The sequence below is a fragment of the Eleginops maclovinus genome, chromosome 7 (genome assembly GCF_036324505.1).
Source record: "Eleginops maclovinus isolate JMC-PN-2008 ecotype Puerto Natales chromosome 7, JC_Emac_rtc_rv5, whole genome shotgun sequence".
Taxonomy (NCBI): domain Eukaryota; kingdom Metazoa; phylum Chordata; class Actinopteri; order Perciformes; family Eleginopidae; genus Eleginops; species Eleginops maclovinus.
In genome coordinates, this window is record NC_086355.1 from 6,101,472 (window position 1) to 6,125,108 (window position 23,637).

The 23,637-nt window shown below is 40.4% G+C and overlaps 1 protein-coding gene across 5 annotated transcripts in view; it reads left to right on the forward strand.

The window, feature by feature from the left end:
* Positions 1-3,131: 3,131 nt before the first annotated feature.
* The window catches only part of st6gal2a (ST6 beta-galactosamide alpha-2,6-sialyltranferase 2a), a 48,726-nt gene continuing 28,220 nt past the window's right edge, over positions 3,132-23,637 (forward strand). For 2 of the 5 annotated variants that reach the window (XM_063888035.1, XM_063888040.1), the window contains exon 1: positions 3,132-3,324. The gene's annotated coding sequence lies outside the window, so the exon portion shown is untranslated. Of the gene's footprint in view, positions 3,325-17,449; positions 17,601-18,755; positions 18,970-22,376; positions 22,402-23,637 lie in introns of those variants that run through there. The other 3 variants (XM_063888036.1, XM_063888037.1, XM_063888038.1) reach the window with 3 other exon arrangements.

The window sequence follows — 23,637 nt, forward strand, 5'->3', positions numbered from 1 at the left end:
TTGTTCAACAACTGTATCAGCATATTTAAGTAGAAAACGATTAAAGGAATTGAAGAGAGGAAGAGTAAATACATTTAAAGTAAATATAAGTATATTAAGAAATCAAATTAAATAAATGAAGAAAAAAAATATATATAAATAAGGAAATAAAGAATAATAAATGAAACGTGCAGAAGGGGGTGGACGGAGGACTTGTGTGTTAATGTGTGTACTCATTCGCCAACACCTATGCCGCTACAAACATTGTTGGTTGGGAGGGCGTAGATACTGTTATGATCCAGAAGGTGGGGGGAGATTTGGATCGATTCACTGTATTAGTGTAGTAATGACAGGGTTCCATCTTCTAATAAATATATCTGTTTGAAGTCTCAAAAAATATGTTCAATATGTCCATAGATTGTATGTTGGGGGGTCAGGTTTTAACCACTTAATTGTGATACATTTAGTTGCTGAAAAGATATTTCCTCGCTCTTCCATCGATGCCTCCAGGTATAACTCCTAATAATGCAACCTTTATGAATTGTTGATGAAACACTTCGTTAAGGGCCTCAAACACATCCTCCCAGAACGTTCTTAGTTTAGGGCATGTCCAAAAGATATGGGTATGGTTACCTATTTGCGCACCACAACTCCGCCATCATTTATTTGAAGTTGTTGGGCCCATTTTAGCTACTAATTCTGGAGTCCGGAAAATCTTGTAATTACCTTCCATTTAAATTCCCTCCATGAACTAGAGTTGGTAACTAGATGTGCTTCAGTACATATTTCTTCCCACACATCCTGTGGTATGTCTGTTTCCATTTCCGTTTTATCTGTAGTGTATTATTCATAGTCATGCCTAAAAATATTTGGTAAAGATGGCATATAACTCTCTTATCTCCATTTCCTGTTTGTAATTTTATTAAGAACTCTTCAATTGGAGAGGGGACCAAGACTTTATTCCATTCTTTATGTTTTGTCAGAAAGTTCCTCAAAGAAATGTAATTTGTTAACATTTTTTTCTGTTTATACTTACAGAAGTCAACATATGTAAAATGAATTCTTTTAAAACTTCAGTTTCTTTATCCACCTTGAAACTTCTGCAAATGCTCTGGTCAGTTCCTCCAAACCACCGCAGCAAAGATTCTAACAAGACCAAAGGGACCGTATTACTCAACTTCTTGCCTTATATATATTTCACTCCTTGTCAGAGTTGAAAATAAAATAAATATGAAGGACCACATACTCTGAAAGCTTTCTGCACTTCACTATATCAACTTGATTGACACTTGAGTTCCTCTGAGACTCTGTCTTTAACAGAGGTTTCAGTTTCATCAGTGTCTGCACCAAAGATATGAAACTCCCTCCCTCTGTTTGATGATCTCATCCCATTTTCGATTGACAGTGGGTAAAAAAACATGCTCTTACTGTAATTTACTTTAATAGCATCTGACTTGCTCTAACTTGATTTGTGTTTGGAGTGTGCCAGTGGGTGTGTTGTTTGAGTGATGCTTTAAAATCTGCAGATTCATTATGTTGTTCATCGCTCTGCAAAAAAGCACTTTGTTTCAGTTAAAGGTAAACTTTGTTCCTTTTAAACAGCTTGGTATCGGTTCACAAACTGAAAAGGTTTGGAAATCACTGTTTTTAAAACTATGAATTAATAAAAAATAAAGCTAAATTGTTGTCTTTTTGTCCCTTATTATTGGGGATATAGTTATTCGCTTCTTTTGAAAACAGAGGTATTTATTTTCTTAATAAAAACGATGAATAAAAAAGTATTGCTGAGCAGACAAAATACTGTTGCTTTTTTATTGAAACCGTCCTGTGCTGTGCACGCCACATCTGGTATTTTAACTTGACAAGATTAACCGATGTGTTCAATACAATCTAATAACTGAAAAAGACAAACAAATTCACCAGTTTTCATTTACTTTATAATACACATCAATTAAGATTCATTGACAAAAATTGTCAAAAATACAAAACAGAAAAACAGGACTAAATATAAAAATAAAATGACAAAAACAACAACAACAACAACAACAACAACAACAACAACAACAGATAATTAAACAAAACATTGAGGTTAGTAAACAAAACAGTTGGCAAAATTAACACTAGAATGAGTTCACTGAGAAATTTCAAATCACTCACAGTAGCTTGTAGCCTGATAGCTTAGCTTAAGGGTAACAGCTAGCGGCTAGCTTGGCTTTGTAAGGGTAAAACAAACAGCCTACACGCACCTGTAATCATCATCTTGTTTGTTCAACAAAAATAAAATACTATGCTCCCATTTTTAGGCTGGGAGCAGTTGCTAGGGAACTAGTGCTAGCGGACCCATCAGGAACTCACGGCTCCTGCTAAGCTAATCTGTGTAGCTAACTTTCAGCAAGAAAAAAGGTAAACTATGCGGCTGTGTTTCTTCCCTCAAAGGTTCTTTTTGTGTTTGAACTTTGGCAGTGGTGGAAAGTAATCAAGGACATTTACTCAAGTATTGTACTTAACTTTGGGGTACTTGTACTTTACTAGAGTATTTCCATTTTCTGCTACTTTGTACTTCTACCCAATTACATTTCAGAGCTAACTCATACACTTTTACTCCACTACGGTTATGTTGTACCTTTAGCTACTTTACAGATTTTGATTAATGATTTGAATTATAATCAGCACTTAAATGACACTTCTGTTACACCTGGAGTAATATTCACAAACTACCATGCAGTATACAAGCTAATTCAAGTTAGCTGCACCTTTACCAGCTTTGATAACACTTTAATTAATCAATTATTATAATCAACACATAACAAATGATTCTGAAATGGGCCAATCTGCATAATTAGTATTTGAACTGTTGGTACCTTAACTATATTTTGATGCTTTTGTACATTTACTTGAGACTGCCGGTAGAGTATTACTACACTCTAGTAATTCTACTTGTATTGAAGTACAGGATCTGAGCAGTTCTTCAACCTAAAATATGTAAATATCTCTTCGTTCCTCTTTGTGTCTCTGCCTGCTGCCAGGAAGGTATCACATTCAACATCAATACAGCCTCCTTCTCCTCCCTTCCTTTCCTCCTTCCCTCACTTCCAGGCCACCTAGAGCCACACAATCACTCTGACTCCGCCCCTCAAACTGAGTGGATGTGGATGCAAGAAAAAGGCCAGCAACAGAGTGACAGACAACACAGTCCTCCGCTCGGCGTAGTAGTGTTTATCTCCTCCGTGGACGGAGAGCAGAGGCGAACCAAAAGCCCGAGCCCCATGTGCAACAAGGCGGACCGGAGCACCATGAACTGCCGGACAGCAGCAGCATCCAGCGAGGAGCGACTCAGTTTTTAAGGTAAGGCTTTGTTCGCTTTTTTTCTGCAGCATTTCAATACAGATCTTCATCTGCTGCTTCAGCGCGCTTTGTGCAGGCACAGGGGGGTGATGTGCATGCACGATGTTTGCCTAAAATGGGGCTTCAATAGCCTATGTGGGGTTTATCTTAAATCAAATTTGCGAATGAAACATGTAGTAGAAAATCCTTTGTCTGCGTTACTTTACCCGGATCGCGATGATCATCACACTGTTTGCCCCTTCCGCGGCTCTCAACACTAACACTGGGTTTAATAAATATTAGGAGCTTTGTAGACACATCCAGTTCATTTTGATGTGGATCAGCAGATAATGACGCTAATCTTGATGGTCCTCCCCCCCCCCATATAAATGGTGGTTTCTCCACAGTGAAGAGTTCATTCACAGCTCAGTGTAGGCAGGCCTGCACGCTGTTCTAACTTGAGGAGAAGATGCAGAGGTTTATTGTTCCCTTGACACTTAGTTTTGTTAAACAGCTTCATGCACATGGTGTGACAACTTCTCCATACAAAACAGCAAACCCAAGACAAGAAAAGAGCTTCAGGGGAAGAAATGTGGAAGGCATATTAATACCATGAAGGCACCATAATGTTTCCTATTCATCCCACTGATTCCTATACTGTTACATTGATATTTGATAAGGGAGTTTGCATGCATGCATGCATGCATGCATGTGCTTCTCTTTTTCTCATGATTAATGGGCTTGTGTTCAAAGTTCATTTTATGACGAGTGTTTATGAAATGGGTTTATTTCACATCCCTGCACTTTCATATCCATAGCTTCACCACTTTTTGACTGAAGCAGTCTGTTGTTTGGAGCAATTTCCTCTTTATGACAAAGCAGATAACATTGTAGATTTGGGACCTAGTTGTTTCAATGAAATATGTTCTACATTCGCCTTAACACAACGCAATGAAGGGGAAGTGGAAAGTTTTTAGAAAGCAGATATAAATAACATATTTTTGGGTGTGTGGGGGTTTTATAGTGTAAGTTGTCAGATATCAGTAAAATTGAAATTTAGCACTCTGAACTGTGGAGACTTATCTCAATGTCAACAAAACTCATGAGCATATCACCTTCAGAAACAGCAGCAGGGGTCGAGGGTAGACTAAAACTCATTACAATAAGAACACTCAACTTCACACTTCACTTAAGTCCGTTGAAATCAAAGGCGCTAGCCTGTCTTTTGAAATTTCTTCAGCAAAAAAGCACAAGAGGAGGAAAAATCACCAAACCTCTCTCCAGGTTATAGTGACATTGCGTCAGGAAAGTGTCATTTTGTTTGTGTGTGCAGCTGTTGAATAATTATGTTCACTCAGCGTTTCAAAGCTTTTGCGAGGATGTGACGGGGACAGAATTTAGTGCACAGTGTTTTTAACCACCAGGGTACGGCGGAAAGGACACGCATTATATAAAACCAAAGCTAAATTATTTATCTTTTCTCTGCCAGGACAATTTTAGTTTTTCCAGTAAGAGAACTATAAATGTTGCTACCCACCATTACGATGCATAATGCATACACGTCCTAATAAATACCTGATAAATGAACATAACCACCATTAATGTGTGAAGTTTCTCAGAACATCTGCATCATTGTTTTTATACAAACACACTGGCTCGCACTTTTTTGTCTCTGCAGCTGGATATTTATTGTCTCGAACAAGGCAGCCTCCCTCTGTGTGTGCAGACAGAGTACAGGTGTGTGAGCTGCTTCCTTTGTGTGCACTAACAATATGCCACTTCCTTAATACAATGGCGAAACATCAGACCATGCAGCCATTTTCCACACAGACACTATTTTGTCACAATTTCCTCCCAAATATATCAGTTCTGGACAAAATATAGCAATTGTTTCACTTAGGAGTTACTGGCAGTGTGTTCAGCAGCTTTTGTTTTCAGTATTGTCCAAAAAAAACAAAAGGATTCTACGAAAAACGTTGTTTGCACTTAAGCAGCAAAATTATTTTGTCCTATGGTGTTCATCACCAGGCATATCCATGTGAACACCAACCAGGCTCGGCTGCTTAAAGCAAAGATAGCCGCTAAAACTACAATAAAGATCACAGGATGGAAGGTAACATCCATATTCCCTGAAGATGCATTAAACATAAAGTACAAAAACACATGCTGTAGACTGCACTGAGATGAGATGGTGTATGTTCATGGAAGGGCTGCTCAATATAGGAAAAATATGCGATAGATTATTGAATATGGTTTGATTAAAAAAACAAATATATATATATATATATATATATACACTCTTTGCTGATTCAGTGTACTTCCTGAAAACAAATTTCTTGTTAAATTAAAAAAATACATTAACTGAACTCAAATAAAACTCATCGTTTTGACGTGCAGTTTTTCTACTGATTTTCTCCTTAATTTAACTGAAGAAAATCCCTGCAATGTGTTTAATGTAGTGGCAATACAAATTTAAATATAGATGTTGTGCAGTCTTAGTTTATGTTTGATTCTCAGTTCATCCATACCCCTGCAACCTTACTGATTTATTGTAAAATTGATGTACACAGCGGTGCAGATGCTGCCAGCTGGGCCGGTGCAAATATAACAGCAATGATGAGCAATATATGACTATGACCCATATGAAAACACTGTTAGAATCTCCATTGTTAACCCAACAAATAGTGGCTTGAAAATACCTTTTGGGAGGTCGATTTTTATTAAGCTACGAAGTGCCATAGAGGAAGTGCTGCTGTTCTAAAAATACTGATTGATGAAATGCATAATTGCTGTCAGTGATGACCCAGTAACGGAGGTAACTAGTTAGTCAAAGATTGACTGCTCTGATTAGCATCGCACCGCAGGAAGTCTGAACGGGGAGCTATTTATGTAAAAGTCTGTGCAGTGAGGAGATATTTTTAATCAGGTGAAGTATAATATAAACCCCAGTGAGGTGTTTTCATTTTATAATTGTGTTCCCAATAGTTACATGGATACTTAACAAGGAAAAAGACGTTGAAGGTTTAAAATTAAAAGTATTTCCTCATAATGTTTCAGTGTTAAGTGTGTGACTGATTGACCTTATAGCATTGATGGGAAAAATGGAAAACAGATTGCCCTACGGAAAAAACCGGGAGTTATGATTCAAGGACACATTTCTTTACCATGCGCACTCAGACTGTAAAGGGATGCAGACTTTCTGTCTCTGAAAAACAGATGTGCAACGAATCATCTCATCAGCGACTGAGTCAGACATCTTTTTCATCATGGCAAAATTAATTTAACCATTGGATGAAGTCCCTAGTCAGAAGAATGTTTGGAAACTTACAATGCAGTTTTATCTGCATGTCTGTATTAAAGTAAATGATGGAAACTTGGAGAATTGGATACAAGTTTGAACACCATTGACACATAATCAGTTATGTTGAACTTGTTAACAAACAATTCAAAGCAACGTTAATATTTGTTTCTGCTCAGCGGATCAATGTAACTCCAATGTTTGTGCTCTTTTGGCTCTGTTTTCAGTCTCCACATACTCCTTGGGCAGATTTCTAGTTTGGTAGATGCTTTACATATAATAAATGTATGGTTTTCTCATCTTACTGTGTCAAACTTCAGTGCTTAATATCATAACTGCTCTTAAAACGTTTAGGTCTTTTTTTTAGTTACAACCATATTTAATACTGTCGGTCAAAGCTTGAGTTTCTTATTAAATTGTTCCGGGATGCTTCTGTGGAGATAAAGTACAGAGGAGTGAAAGGATTGCATGGGCAGGGCACTCTGGGAAGGTGGAGGTGTAATTTCAGATGGGCGCTAACCGACCAGAGCAGCAGTTATGTGAGCCCAGCCTTCAAATGCAGGAGTGCTGGAGTCATCAGGACCAGCTGTGCCCCTCACTCCTGGCCGTGTGTGAGGACAGGGCGCTGCGTGAGAAACACATGGACGTCCAGGGCTATTATCGGTCTCCACGCGATTGTAAACTTCCTGAGAGGAGTAGTTTAGGCTCTCTGCGTTTGATGTATGGTGCTCTTATTCGACATGAGCAGCTTATATTGTGGCGTCGCTTTCATAGTTGCGCTATAATTCTCTGATAGGCTGCTAATCTTAGTCTGTGTTTAGAAGTATGTGTCCCGAGTTCAGGCAGATTATAGGGAGGTTAAGCTGCCTGGAAATGGCTGTAGAGCTGTAGATTAGTGGAGTTGTTGTCTGGGCAGTCAAACATGATTTTCTTTACAAATACCGCAGCCAGTGTGTGAAGCTCTGATAAGAACAAATCCCGCCAGCATGTTTATTTTAAATACCAGCATTGTTTAACGTGTTAATCAGATCTGGCATTATTTTCTGTATAGACCAGAGAACTGTTGTTGATCTGAGTAACAGCAACTTTCCAATGCCCATGAGCAGCCATGGTCATTTTAAACAGAGCTGCAACGATTAATAAGTAAGCTATTTTGATATTCAATTAATTGTAAAGGTAATTTTTAATGCAATAATGGCCGAAATATGCTGTTTTCAGCCTCTCAAATAAGGAGTTTTCTCTGGTAAATCCCTTATCAACTGAATATCTTTAGGTTTTGCACTGACAAAACATGCCATCAAAAGACATCCTCTTTGACTTTGCGAAGCAGGGATGGATATTTCCAATATTTAAACGATTAATCTAAAAAACTTTTGCTGGATTTGTTGAGAATAAATCGTTAGTTGCAGCCCTGAATTTGTTCTCAAATTCATCTGTACCAAGTTCAGACACAAATGTAAAGTGGCTCACTCTGAGTGTTCGAGGGTTGGCTAGTCATGCAGTCTGATGGTACAAGCGTTGTTATGACCATTCAGCCTCCACTAGAAGAAGAACAGACAGGGAAATGAGCTTTAAGTGGACTTTCGCTACATTCTCACATCAAACGCCCGCTCGCTGTGGGTGTCGGATCTCCCAGCTGTATTTATAGGCCATAATGTGAGGTGTAGAGCTGCATTTCCTTCATAGGACCTTGCTGTTGGCAGGCTGTATTGGAGAGGGCTCTATGCACCGTGAAAGCCTGTCATCAAGAACCGCTGCTCTGTGTGATTTATCAGAATAGGATGTGCTTGGAAGGTCAGGATGGTTCAACTCATCCTCGCTCCAAGTTTTTTGTCGGATGTCCTTTCTTCTTAAAGTGGAGGTTAATGCATGACTGTGAGTCGTGAAGTGTTTTTCAAGTACAGTGTTGTTAGATTCAACCCTTTTAAATCTGCCTCCTGTTTAGGTACCGGACAGCCACAGGATGTTTGATGGCCGATTTGACTTTCTCTTGTCACTGTGAATGAGTCACATGCTTGTTTTTTCTCAAGGGCCGTTTCGGAAGTGCTGGTTTTTAAATGAAACACGTCCTCTTCTCTGGTAATTACAGGGCACACACACACTTCACATGCTGCTCTGATAGAAGTAGAGGGGCTAATTGGTAGTGCAGAGACCTTGTCCAGATGTGTGTTAATGTGCCCAGGTGTCACGTCAGTATTGTAGATCTCAACGTTCATTGTGTGTACATGGTTGCAGCATGTATAGAACCCTTCGTTTCCTCTCCGCATTGTGGTTCAGGTGTGAGTTTCTACAGCAGATTGACTGTGGCAGGTGATTGAGAGAGACTTCTGCTTCCCTGCTCCTCTTGGCCGTGATCGTGTGTAGTCGCTTCTTTGAGAGGAAGATTAATGAGTGTCTAAGCACACCTTTGCAGAAATAGACATTTTTGCTCCGCTGATATAATCGGTACTGCGGTTGAAGGGGGATAGCAGGGGACAGGACAGACCTAATCTGCCTCAGCGGGATCAGTCTTTAATGGAGTTAGTACTTTCTGCTCTGACCTTGCTGGACCCGGTATTACAACAGCATGAAGCCATCCCTCATGATTCTGCTATACCACCCAGAGAGAAACAGGATCAAAGGTCTTGTTTTTCTTTTGATCATTTCAAAAAATCAAGACCATGATCTGATATTTTTTATGTGAGTATCACATGGAGAGAGAGCTTATGAAACATATATCTTTTTTCTTCTTTGCTGCAGAGGTAGTGCAGGTGAAGAGGGTGAAACAAGTTTATTGACACACGTTGCTGGGTGTTGGACAGTTGAAAGGTGAACCAGGAGGATACTGTTGAAGTTGCCACAAACCAGACATCAGATACACCCAACCAGAGGAATCCTCGCTTCAAGATCAGAAACTTCAAACGTTTTAACGATGGGTCAAATTCCTTTGTGTCATTTTAAAGGGCTCCTTTATGCTGATGAGCCCACACAGAATCATCAGCAGTTTCCCTTTTTAGTGTTTTACTGCCTTTCACCCCGCTTTTACGGCCCCACACTTTACTACTTTGATTCACTCTTACCACTATCATCAGCCTTGTTTCTATCAGGTTATTACTTTTCAGGAGAAATGCTGTGGTAAACCCACTGTTTCCAACCTTTTTTTAGTCTCAAAAAAGCAGAGTGAGTGAGTGGCTGGAGAACATAGCGTTTAGCAGCTTTAGAGTCAAATATTTCCCCCTGGAGTTTGTAAAATCAGAGCCAAAAGAAAGAGGATATTTGACTTTGTTCCTGGTGGACAAAAACACAACTTCAAAGGAATATTGTGTTGCATCAAGCTGGCTGGATTCTGGACAGTACACATAGTATGTTGTAGTTTTTGAAAAATAAGGAATTACCTAAAAAAAGAAACTGAAATATCACAATTTTTGCCTGTAAATTGTTGTTAATTTCTTTAACATCAATATGTTTATTCTAATGCTGGATCACGCCGGCAGGTGTGTTTCTGCTTTCAAACCTCAGTTTAGGGATCCAGTAAATGAACAGACTGGAAAGTATTTAAACCTCCTCCGTAGACACTACCTGTTTATACAACAACTTGGGTTCCTGTCCTCATGATTGATTTTGTTTATATTTGGAACAATGCGTAAGCTAAATGTAATTTGATCTAACACTTCATGTTTTAAAATGTACCTTCCTGAAAGCGGTGCCAGAATACTGGTGGAGAGGAACATTGAAGTGGACCTGCATTACAATACAAGTCCTGGCAAGTTGATTTGTAGTTTGCAGAACTAGGCATGCCTGGATTTCCTTTTCTTTTCGGTTCAAACACAAGTGGCATGCTCTGTGTCTCCTTTAAGCCCCTTCTCTTATGAGTAGAAGGGAAACTGAGCCTTGTGGTCTGGTGTATTTGTAGCCCTTTTTTTTTTACTTTAGGTTTCCAAGGCTGGTCTGTGCATCTGTATGCGTGTGTGCACCCATGCGATTGCATGCACTAGCGTATGTGATTGGCAGGCAGTCGGATGGCTGGAATGAGCTGCCTCGCTTGCAGTGTGTTCTCAGCTCCACATGCTAGGTGCCAGTGGTGAGGAGCCGGTTGATCTACTTCTGGTAGTCACATTTCCACACAAAGACTGGCATGCAGAGCCCCAGTACTGAAGCTACACACGTTCCCTCACACGGACAGAGAGGCAGCAGTGAATGCAATATTCATTCTGTTCTTGCGTGGGTAAAGCAAAAACGACAGAAATTGGAGCAAACACACATAAACGTAGACAGTCAGTGGAGCGAGGTGTGCACTTAACATCTGCATGCACAGCACCACAGTAAATGTAGGACACATAATAAGGCATATGTGGGGGAAGGAAAGAAGGTGAGTGGTGGAAGTGAAGGGAGGAGGAAGCCTTTCATTATGTGCTCATGCTAAGGCAGAGGCAGGATTAGGGCTAGCAGGATATATAGGCAGAGTTTAACCCCTGAAGTATGAGCTTTTTTCTTTGGAAGTAATACTTGCATCCATCAGGGAAAGTAAATGTTATATAAACGAAGATACAGTATATCAGCAGCCCTGTCTTGCTGTCCTCTCCTCCTGAAACTATGGCTAACACAGACACAAATGAAACCCAGAGGTACTTGGATAAAACAGTTACACCTGATTGTTTTGCACAACAAGACAGTGCTTTAGCTTTGGCAGCGTCCTCTTTTCAGTTGCTCATTTATAGAGGCTTAGGTAGCCGTTCAGTCTACAGGCTATTCTTAACAGCTGCACTTTAGGGTTTTAAGATGTGATGAAGTGCAGCGGAGCCTTCGGAGAGCTCGGACGCTGGTAGTATAATTACACAGGGTGAAGTCTGATGTCCTAGTCGGTAATAACCTCATTGACTCCCGAGGCTAAAGCGCTGTGGACCTGTAGCAGGGGGTTCATTAAGTGAGGAGAGAGAGAAGCATTTATACTCCACATATGCTTCTTCTTTGTAACTCGATGTTCTCCCTTCGGTTTAAGACTTCAATCGACTTCTGATGTCCTGGTTTTAATCTGTCTTTACTCGTGTCTGATCTGAACCACACATATTTGAATCATTATATGACAAGAGAATGAGTGGCCTTACACCGGCTGTGAAGTTTCATATCATCACAGAACAGCAGTCCCTAGAATGAGATAGGATAGGATACGGTATGTAAGGGATAATGTGCAGCGAGGCGGTCATTAATGAAAGAAGAACTCCCAACAGGGTGATCAGGATCCCGACACGGAGCACGTTATACTTATTACATGGCTGCAAACTAAATAAACCAAAGACATGACTTGATTTTATTCACGATTTTAGGCACTACGGCAACAGCGACGTATCTTAAAATGAAAAGCAGCCCTGACCGAGTCTTCTGTAACTGTCCAAGTCTGTTCACACGTTCTTTTCCATTTACCAGTCTTTAGACAGTCCATACCATGTTACTGTGTTGTTGTTGTTTACTTTGTTGGTCTCTATTCTGGGGACAGTTAATCCATCTCAAATCCAAAGTGTTGTGCTCTCCACAAATATATATAAAAGTGAATATTCAAAATGTATTTCATAGTTTTTGGATGGAGAAAAAACTAGTGTTTGTCCACAGCTGAGGTTAAATCAACCGGACTTCTGTCTGCGGATTGATATGACTGCAAATAGTCCCTTGATCCCCAGTAACGGTCATGTTATGCTTAGCAGCGAGTTAGTGAAAGGTCCAAATTGACCAATCAGTATCGAAAATTCAACATAGCCGCTTAATACGGTGTGTGTGTTTAATACTTTATTGTCAGATCAAGAACATCTTGCATAACAGCACCTCTTTTTGCAACATGCATAAGGGCGCAGACAAGGATAACAATCATACTGAAGAGGAATGTGTGTTGGAATTCAACCGAAACTGGAATGCCTGCCATACATGTACAGATAAAGATTTAGGTAAAGTGTGGAGTAGTCTCTTAATTTTTTCCGGAGCTGTATGTTCACGACCCTTAAACAAACATCTGACAGGGTATTTAATTTTAGGATTGGCTAGTGCACAACAATACTTCAGTGTAACCTCATAACATCATGGCACCCTGTATATCCAATATTAAGTGCTTCTGCATAACTGTAACAGTTTCCATTTGTAGAATTAAACTGCAGACATTCATTTCTTTTAACTGATGCAGCCACGATGAGTCTGAGGCAAGTACAGTATGATAGTGCCTTGCTCTGTGTAAGCATGGTGTTGATCAGATGGTTAATTTACATTGGTGTGATCTCGGTCTCGTACATCGCAGTTGAAAAGGTGAGATTAAACACTTCTTAGCTGCTTCAGAAGCTTACACCTTTTCGTCTGGCTTGGGAATGAATTCATTCTATTCTGTGCATGTGAGAGCTCAAAAGACTCTCTGTGGGATTCATGAAATATTCAAAATCTGTTCAGCAAAGTTTAAGTATATAATTTGCTCCTTTTTTTTTTCAAGTGGAATTTAAAAAGTCCTTATGTTGAACTGGATTATGTAAACACAGCAGGATTTGAACAGAATGTCTATACTGTCAGTGTCTTCCCTTCTTCACGCAGCAGAGTCAAAGTTTGGTTTGCTTGAAACGATCAGAGTCTATCACACCGACTCCCTGAAGAAGAAGCACAGATGTTGTGCTTTTAAGAAACAAACAACTTTCTTATTATTTATGTCACATGATCGTGAGGTAAACAGTTGAAATACGGCATTGTTGTTGCAAAGGCATCCATCAGGAGTGTGTGCTCACATTGATTTCATTTCAAAACCAGACATTTTCGGAATAACGTCCAGTTGTGTAGAAGAAGAAGTCAGGTTGAACTTCTTGGCCTTTTATAACGCTTAACTTTAAGCTTTAATTTAATTTACATGGATAAATTACATACAACATTCACTCCCTATGCTGTTGTTCTGAATAGGAACATTAGTTGACAGTGTCTTGTTTGGACTGTAAACGTTTCTTTCTGCTGTCAAGTTGGGATTTTTTAAAGGGGCCATATGATGCTAATTTTCAGGTTCATATTTTTTTTATGTTTTCTCTCTACTGGGACATGTTTCCATGCTTAATGTTCAAAAAGCTATTTATTTTTCTCATGCTGCCTGTGATGCAGCACCTCCGTTCCCCCTCTGTCTGAAACCAGAGCCCAGTCTGCTCTGATTGGTTAGCTGGTCGGCTCTGTTGTCGCAGAGATGTCCCACCCCTTAGCCTATCACGTACAAAGTGTTGGAGCGCTAGCCATTAGAAGCGCAAGTCTTACATCATGAGGTCATTATGTTATGGAAGTGAACAAAGCAGTTCAATGGAGGCATTTCAGGACAGGGAGCGGGGAGTGTGTGTGTGTCTATGAACATCGACTCCCTTTTGGAGCCGGCCAGCAAGTGGTCCTTTGAGGAAATGCTGTTTACTGTAGGCTTGACTTTAGGGCTGAACGATTTTGGAAAATAATCTAATTGCGATTTTTTTCCTCAATATTGCAATTGCGATTTAATATGCGATTATTTTTTCAAGGTCCTCTCCATGTATTTTTCAACAAACACAAGCAATAAATCAATCGTGATTACAATCGTGAACCTCGTGAGGTAGCAACAGTAGCGAGGCACGTTCTGCACAATACCTGACGTTGCGCAGCATCTTCCTTTTTAAAGCCAAAATAATTCCACACAACTGACGTGCCGCCCCTCTTTGGCACCAACCTTCCAGCCGTGCACTCTTTTGACGAGCCTGAGGCCATTGTGCAATAGGTTCAAGCGCAGCGTTGACTTCTTTCCCTGCCTGCTCGGCTTCGCTCGGCTCCGCTCGGCTCGCTCGCAAGTCACGTGACCAGATCACGTGACCAGTCAAATCGCAGCCTTTGCGGTTGGAAAATATCGTTTTGTCATATCGCGATATTATCGCAAATGCATTTAATCGTTCAGCCCATAGACTGTACAGTCTATGGTTCAGCCCTACTTGACTTTTTAGCACAGAAGCTCGCTGCTTGTTTGACATGCCTGCTGCTCTGACTCATTTCAAATGTATGAGAGGGATGCGTCTTACTGCCGGTCTGAACGCAGCCTTGGGCTCTTATCTAGAGTAGGATTTTGTAGTGTTAGCCCCAAAAAATAAAATTCATAAATATTCATTAATAATTCTGGGCCCCAGTAGTGAAAGTACACACACACACACACACACACACACACACACACACACACACACACACACACACACACACACACACACACACACAGCATCCATTTCAATTTTGAAGTACAGCCCGTTTCTAAAAGTGTCTCCCTCCTGTAATACCTTGCTGAGAAATGTGTTTTTCTCACTTTGCCTTCATGGAGCTCACACTGTATTTGCATTTATTCATGCTCTGTTCACATCGTCCTGGAAGACCTGGTCTGAACATCAGACAAGTTCACAAATTAATTCAGGAATCTATAACATCTCTTGACCCCTCGGCTCACGCTGAGGTCTGTTTGTCCGCAAATGCTAAGCGGACCTCGTGCTGTTGCCTCTTTTTACCCTCAAAGTGAGGAACAGTGCTTAAATTGCTGCGAGGTGAATATTATATTAAAACGGTTTTATTTTCTTAAGATGAAGAACAACTCCACTCGTGTGGGTTCAATATTTTATAAGGAACAAGCCCCCTTTTCTTGTCAGTTTTATTTTACGGAATGTGCACACTTGCATCCCATTGCCATGCAGTGTGCAGAATAGGAGAGGACAGCGTGTTCTCTTGCAGAGCTGAAAACCCTGTCATCTTCCTTGTAAGGCTTGTTTGTTTTAAATTTCTGAATGGAGAAAGTATAAAAAATAAATATATGACTTGTATAAATTATATAGGTCCAGCTATTTTCATGCACTTGGACAAGCTTATTTTATTTTGGTCCTCTGGGTGTTTGTGTGAGCACAATTCATACAAAGAAAATCTAGGTGTATGCTTATGTGTATTTACATTAGGAGGTTGCAGCAGTAAAATACATATTCAGTATTCAGTTCAATAAACAATGTGTTTATCAATACTACGCCCAGACGCATTTGAAATAGCAATGCATAAACAACTTAGACAAACAAGATCCAGATTCAAAGCCTACTGCCACCTAAGCCTTCCTCTGGTAACACTTGGATCCGCCACAGGTAGCTGTTAATTAATGTTTGTACTTTCAACATTGTGGCCAAACTGTTTCAGGTTAAACATTAAATCCAGAACAAATATGGGTAATGTCACTGATTTAATTTCTTCCAGAGAATGATTTATACCATTCATCACAAGTTGCAATATCATGTGGAGATATAAAATGAATCTTTTCTACAGAAAGGTAGAAAGGCAAAGTAACCTAGCAAGTAAACAGACTAGACGCAGCCTTAGATCTGGTTAATTGCACACCATAATTACACCTTGTAGTTGTGGATGCTTCAACATCACACACACACACACACACACACACACACACACACACACACACACACTGGTAGACACAACAACTGCTGTAATATTGTCAAGTTTATCTCTTATAAGACATATTTTCTGTGCCTTAATACAGGGGTTGAGAAAATGTTCATGTGAGCCAACTTTTGGTTTTTATTTTAGGTTCATGTGACCTTGACTTTCCTATACCGAGGTCCCCACCTTTCCTTTCATAAAAACTGCTACTTTAAGATAATCTTTTTCTAAGCAGTGATTTGAAGCATTTCTAACAACACGGCATCTCTCCACCCCGGCTCCTCAGCAGGTTTTAGTAAAGTGTTCTGAACAATATTCAGTGAGATGCTGCGCGGCTTTATTCCCTTAAGGGCTGACCGAGCACTTACCTGGCAGTCAAATAGTAGAGTTCAGTTCAGTCACCTCTGGCGCTGCCTGGACTGAAGACACAGAGAATATTACAGCAGACAGAAGCAGGGCATGCTGGGAGTTAAGGAATGTGGCTACATAGACGTCTCTATAAATATCCATTTTTTCACTCTTTATTTCTTGTGGTTTTAGCAGCATTTAGATACACTGAGGAGATTATCGAAATGATTTTATTAGTTTCTTTCGTTACTTTCTGTGTGTATATCTGAGTTAATTTCTTTTTAATATTACTGCCACCTATCCCTTTCTCTGGTAACACTTGGATCCACCTCAGGGGGCTGTTAATTAATTAGTTAATTGTCTCTTAACCATTGTGTGATTCAGCTGTCACCGAGTTTGTTATGTACAGTTAGCCTTGTTATGTTAAGCACACACCCAAAAGAGTCATCGTGTCAGGCTTTTGAACTGAACCCAAGAGCAGACACTGGGAAACGCAGATGCCGGGATGGTAAGTAGTTTTATTCAACAAAAGGTAGGCTGAGGTAAGTTGTAGGGAGGCAGGGAACAGGCTGTCAGATTCCCCTCAAAACACGGAGAGCTGGTGTTAGAAAATACGTCCGGTTGGCAGGCAGGCAGGCAGGCAAAGGCAAAAAGGCAAACGGACTAGTACAGACTGGCAAAATGCTAGTTTGCAAAACCGGTACGGTAACGATCCGGCAGAGACTGGCTGTTGCGGCAGGCTTACACACTGGAGCTGGCTTGATTGCTGGGTAGGTGTGCTGATAGTTGATTAGGATCAGGTAAGTGGAAGCTGGATGGAAGACAGGAGGGGGGAAGGGGGAAAATAGACAAAACACACCAAGCACCCATCATTCATACTGAAAGCAGAACAATAAACAAAAAACACATTCAAACTAGGTATACATGTCAAGAGTGAGGACCCATGACACATCGTTTTCCTATTGGCTAAGCTTTGTATACTTGTTGATGTTTGTTATTGAAGAAACCAGATTCCACAGATGCCATAACTGATAAAGACAGTTCGTTACTCTTAGAGCTGACTCCTTTACTAAAACAAACAAAGGAGGGAAGCACTTCATTGAAAGGGAGGAGTAGTGTATACCTACTGATATAGTCGAATGCCGTTCCTGTTTGCTTATGAATTGAGTGAATAAATAGGCTGGGGATAGTCGTGTGATGAGGGTAGAGTCGAACCATCCATTGGAAAGAAGGCTGTAAGGTAAAATCATATTAAAGCCATCTAAAGTTTATATCAAACGTCTTTTTCTTACTTTTTGTCTATCCCTCCTTTTCATAGAGCAGTTTGCTATCTGTGTTAAGCTATCTTTTACAGCCGTTTCCATGTCAGCCCGCTCTGCCTGACGTCAGTCTCTAGGTCCCATTTTCTTTTACCTGGGGAGTTTTATCTAAGGGCCTGCCTTGTGATGCTGGCATTGGGTTTCCTGACATTGTGGTTTCCATCCTATCTCCCTGTCTTTACCTCCTCTTCCACCGGGTGTTGGGTTTTTCTCTGCCAGAAATCATTGTTTCTGATTGTACCTAGGTCTGCCTCAGGTCTGGCGTTTTGTGTCAAGAACACATTTACATAAAAACAATGATCCAATTTGTTCTCAAACCAATCTGTGATCGAATTTATTCCACCAGAGACTGATTTAGACCTTTTTTTAATTTGTATTATTATGCTTCTATTATCAATATCCAGATTTTGAGACAGAACATGCGTTTTTACTACAGAATGGTAGTAAACATAGTAACGTAGATACTAAACACTGCAGATATGAAGACACAGCCTTAAATCTTGGTAATGAGACTGCAACATATATCCAGACACTGTGACACACACACACACACACACACACACACACACACACACACAGAACAAAACCAGACAGCGCTGATACATACATTGTCATTACGACGAGACTGAGTTTAGTCTGTGGGTGAATAACCTTGCCGCATCCTGTGACATGAGGGAGATGCTCTGCGACAGGACTTCAGACCCCTATTTTGTTTTTTTAAGGAGATGAATTTAACTTGTTCTAACCCTGTAACCTATTTCAACGGCTCTTTATCTCTCGTAAGAGATGCTGCATTGCAGTATATAGAATTTTAGGTTTGACACTATTTTGTATTACATTTGCATCAAAACTGAACTGCTGAGCATTATTTATTGTAGAATTATTAAAACAAACCATTGCTAATTAGAAAGGTGAAGGCTTATTATGATTATGATTATTATTATTAAGCCTATAAATATTAACTATGTGCAAAGCTTTGCTCAAGACATGAATTCACTGTACACATTAAAAAAGGCAAGTGTACATTGCTTCACTGTTATTATTAATAATGTCTTTCACATCACTTCTCTCCCCAGTCCGCCTGTGTGAAAGTCTGCAGAAAGTCCGCCTGAGGCCCATTGCAAACTTGATGATTTGTGGATTAGGACCGCCCATGGCCCCTCATTGACTTTCTGGGCACGTGTCCATGTAGTCCACAAGTCTGCTGGCCGGACATTTGGGTTCTGCCTTTGTGGCACCATTGATGCCCGGTTTTCATCCGGCTGTCGGTTGAGAAGAGATCACTTTAAGGTTTGTCATGGAGGGGGACAAAGGCCTGAAGGACGTCATTAATCTCAAGGCAAACATCCAGCACTTCACTTGTACAGAGGACGTTATGGAAAGTCGTGCTCCAGAGAAACTTTCCCTTAACCAGCTGTACAAACACAGTATACATTCGACAGTCCTGCACTGTGAATGGGAAATCAGTGCTGGCAGGTTGTTTTTGAATCGCAGCCAATTTGATTTACTTATTGGCAGATGGCACCTAATAAAAGGTGTAGATGGAGAAGGTCATGGCTGTAGTTATTTTTGGGAATATATTGAATGTGTTGGGTGTGTGCGTGACTACATCATGACCGGGAGCGGTGACATCCTGGAATTCTGTCATCACTGTTGGGTTGCCTCGCAACCAGCGCAGACTCAGAGCCAAGAAATATGTCTGTGCAAACCGCCCCGTAAAACATGGTGGTTACACACTATGGTTTCTGTACATGTATGAGATATAATGTCTTGATGAATTAAGCTTTTTAAAGTTGCTGGAAGGCAGATTTTGACAGAGCTAGCTAGCTGTCTCTCCCTGTTCCAGTACTTATGCTAAGCTAAGCTAACCAGCTCCAGACTCTAACATCTCAACATTAATTGCAGACATGAACAGAATAGTTTTCATCGGTGCATACGTTTTGACAGGCCAAACAATGTTTTACTTTTCAAGCATACGCATTCATAAGTAAGAGGACATGTTTGCTGTCTTTCTTTGTCTTTATGTGATGGGAAACGGAATATTGTTGTTTTCGTTCGGATTAAACTAGTCATTTTTAGTACGTTTTGAGCTTTAGAAAAGAGTGATTTTTTCATGCAGGAAATCAATCAATAAGAAAATGAAAACCACGTTGAGCTCCTATAGTCATATATCCCAGATAAAATTGAATACTTTTCTTTTAATTAACTGGTATTTTCGTCAACGATTAATTCTTTCAGTTATTTTTAAAGCAATTGCGCTAACATGAATCTTCACTATCTTCTTAAAGCTTTTAAATAATGACGAATTTGCTTCTATTCTTTGTCACTTTGTTGCAAACTTAATTATCATCATCTACATTTTTTTAGCAAAGCAAGATATTTCAAATGGTGGCCTTGGACTTTGACAATTATGATAGAAATGTAATGCTTTTTATTTAAATGATGAAGCAACCCTGCAGATGGAGCTCTGATCCTTCATGTTTCCTCTAGGTTCACTGCTCATTCGCTCACTTTTCCTACTTTTCCCTCCCATGCAGGTCTGAACCACATAATTATCCTCTTTAGGGCAAATGGCCTACAATCATTTAACCAATCTCCTCTTCTTCCCTCTTACAAAAGCTTCCTCTTTCTTCCTCTACATCGTATACCCGCAACGGATCTCAATTTTGTTCTCTGCGAGATCTATACTTTTTATTTGTTCGGGCTCCTTTGTTCTTCCCCGTCTTCTGCTAACTCCCACTAAGTCGTTTAGTCGTCCTTTGCTGTCTGGCAGTGGCTCGTTTCCATGTTTCCCGTTTTGTACTGTTTCTTTGTGAAGTCCTCACAAGACTAGCTCTGTCCTCCACCCCCGCCTCTCCATCTGTGCCACGCATTTATGTTGTTTCGTCGCATTTACTGAAGCACACACCCTGATTGCTGCCAGGTGAGGCTGCGCACACGCATGGTTGCACGAAAAGCCGCAGGACAGGACACACACACACACACACACACACACACACACACACACACACACACACACACACACACACACACACACTTCCTCAGTCTGCCTCTGTTGGGCAGTGGTGCATGTAGATGCCATTTGTTTGTTGACAGCGTTGTCATTGGGCAGCTGTGTGCTCTCTAGCTTGTTTTCTTTGTTGTTTTTTTGTAGGTCAGGCCTGCTGTTGTTATTTCCAGGTGTTAAATGGCACATTTTTCACTGAGTAACATTTGAACCCGGCCTGGTAGACACTGCTACACAGGGGATTACTGCCAGACACCTACCTCACCTACCAATATCTTCAAAGCCTCAGGCAGAACAAACTATCATATTGCTGGGTGTGTTTGTGCAGATGTGTGTTTGTCTGACAGATTGCATCAGCTCTTGCCGTTATTTTCTTTCTCCCATACTGTCTTTTCCCTCTGGCCCAATTTCTCCCCGCTGTTTCCCCCTCTTCTTCACCGGGTTCACTGGATGAGCTTTGGCCTCCCGTGTGGCTGCGGGGCGTAAGTCCTGTTTTTCTGCATACATGGGAGTTGGGGGGACTGTAGGGGCTCTTCAGGCTCTGCAGGACGTGGCAGCTACAGAGACAGGAAGCTGTAATTAGGACGAGTGCAGGCTTAACACTCAGGAGCTTTTTTTTTTTTTACTTCCACACTGCCACTCTCAGGAGAAATGCTCCCACATTAAGAAACCAAAACTCATAATTACGCATGGCTGAGAGGATTGTACTTCCTCTGATGTGAGGTGATTTAATGCTTCATTTATTCACCTTCACTGCTGTGTTTTTCACACCGTAAGCCATCAGCGAAGCTAACACGTTGTACACCAGAGTATGAGAGCAGGTCGGGCTGAACGTGATTGTGGTCTTTTAATGATTGTGTTTCTGTGTACAGCAACAAAATAAGCTAAGGTAAAATGATGATACGCATGTGAAATGTCAACGAGTGGGTTTATGAATCAATGTCGCAATCGTGGTGCAAGTCAGTGGAGCGGAACAGAGGGTGTTACAAGGTGATAGACAACAGAGCAGATGTTTATCTTTTGTGTGAGAATTAAAACAAGCGCAATTCCTTAACACATTTTTGTTTATCCCAAAAGTATACATGCATTTTTTTCAAGATTTATTTTCTGAGGATTGGCTTCTTTTTTCTGTTTTATATCACTATCAATTGTGGGTTTTGGACTTTTTTATTGGGCAATTTAAGTTATTTAATGACGTCATCTTGGCCACTTTAAAATAAGTGTAAAACAACCCAAAATATATGAAGCTATAATGTGTGTGTGTGTGTGTGTGTGTGTGTGTGTGTGTGTGTGTGTGTGTGTGTGTGTGTGTGTGTGTGTGTGTGTGTGTGTGTGTGTGTGTGTGTGTGTGTGTGTGTGTGTGTGTGTGTGTGTGTGTGTGTGTGTGTGTGTGTGTGTGTGTGTGTGTGTGTGTCCAGCTCTGTCTACTGTTAGCTGTTAGCTGGGCCACACCTTCCAAAAAGGACTAAACTAAAGCCACTGTTGTTGCTCACTTGAGGAGGGTCAACAGTCAGAGGGTATAAAATGGGAACTAAAACGTGTTTAGACAAAGTGTGAGTCACTGCAAGCCTGACAGTTCGTTGAGCAAACAGCACTCATTGATCACACACACCATATTAGGCAGATGGGTGAAGCATTATCGGAGATTAGCCCTGGACAAGAGATGAGAGACGCACACACGCTACCGATCTGACGATCCCCCGGCGGAGGTAACGGTTGGTTGCATCCCTGTTTCGAGCTCATGTTGATTTTAGTTTTCATGAATTATAATACAAGGCTTGTTTTAACTTCTAGGAAAATGAGCGAAGAAGCAAAAAAGGACATCATATGATTACATTGATGAGGATGAAGCTATATCTCGAAACAAAAAATAGTAACAATGACACAAAATATATCTTCATAGCTTTGAATAGTTTTCAAATAACTGTTCACTACACACATACTATAAACATAGCCTAATTATATTGTATTACAGACTATTTTATAGGTTTATAGTGCCTGTAAATAACAAATTGGACAGGTGTTAAAGTTAAGTGTTACCGATTAATCTACTAATTGTTTCAGCCCTGAGTTTTTACACCCTGGGAAAAGTGGAGTCGAGCAGTCCAGTTAGTCACAATCAGGAGCTGAGAACTTTTTAAACTGCGGTTTGCTCAAGTTAGTTTGATAATCACCACTTACGAACTTCTATTCCCTTACAGAGCCTGCATCACGTTCAAGGTTAAAGTTCATATAGGCCTTTACACCTCAACCTCTTCCTTTTGAAGAAACAAGAAATCCTTTTTTGTTAATTTAGGGTCCTCTAAATGTTTCACATCCTTTGTGATCTTTGCTCACTGAGCGGACTGATGTCAGCTGTGTTTAGTGCTTGTTGTAGTTGCTTCGGATTCAATGAGAATTGGATTCCAGCTAATAGATGGATCCTAATGAAACAACTCCTTTTTTGTTAGAGTGGAGAACAAGTGCTGCTGTGCAGGAGGCGTTTTCCTGTGTGCGCACTGTTTGTGTTTTTCATGCACACACACACACACACACACACACACACACACACACACACACACACACACACACACACACACACACACACACACACACTCATGTATGCATGTGCATCTTGGCCCTATAAAAATATCCGAGCAACTTGTTTATTATTGCTAAAATGATATTATTCTGGATAAATTAGTAGGTATGGATTTGTGTTAGTTCTGCCTTTCTGCTTTTAGCGGTGAACAGCTAAACTACTTAAAGTGTGTTTTACTGCATTGAGAGAAGCCTGCGAAATGTTGTTGTACCTTAGTATGATGACAATAAAGTTATACTCATTCTGAATAATGATAACAATAGTCATTAATAATTTAATAGAGCAGCCTTATACGCCTTCTTAATTCAGGCTGTGTGCATGATTATATACTAGACTTGCTTTCTTTCTTACATATAAAGCTCAATTTTAA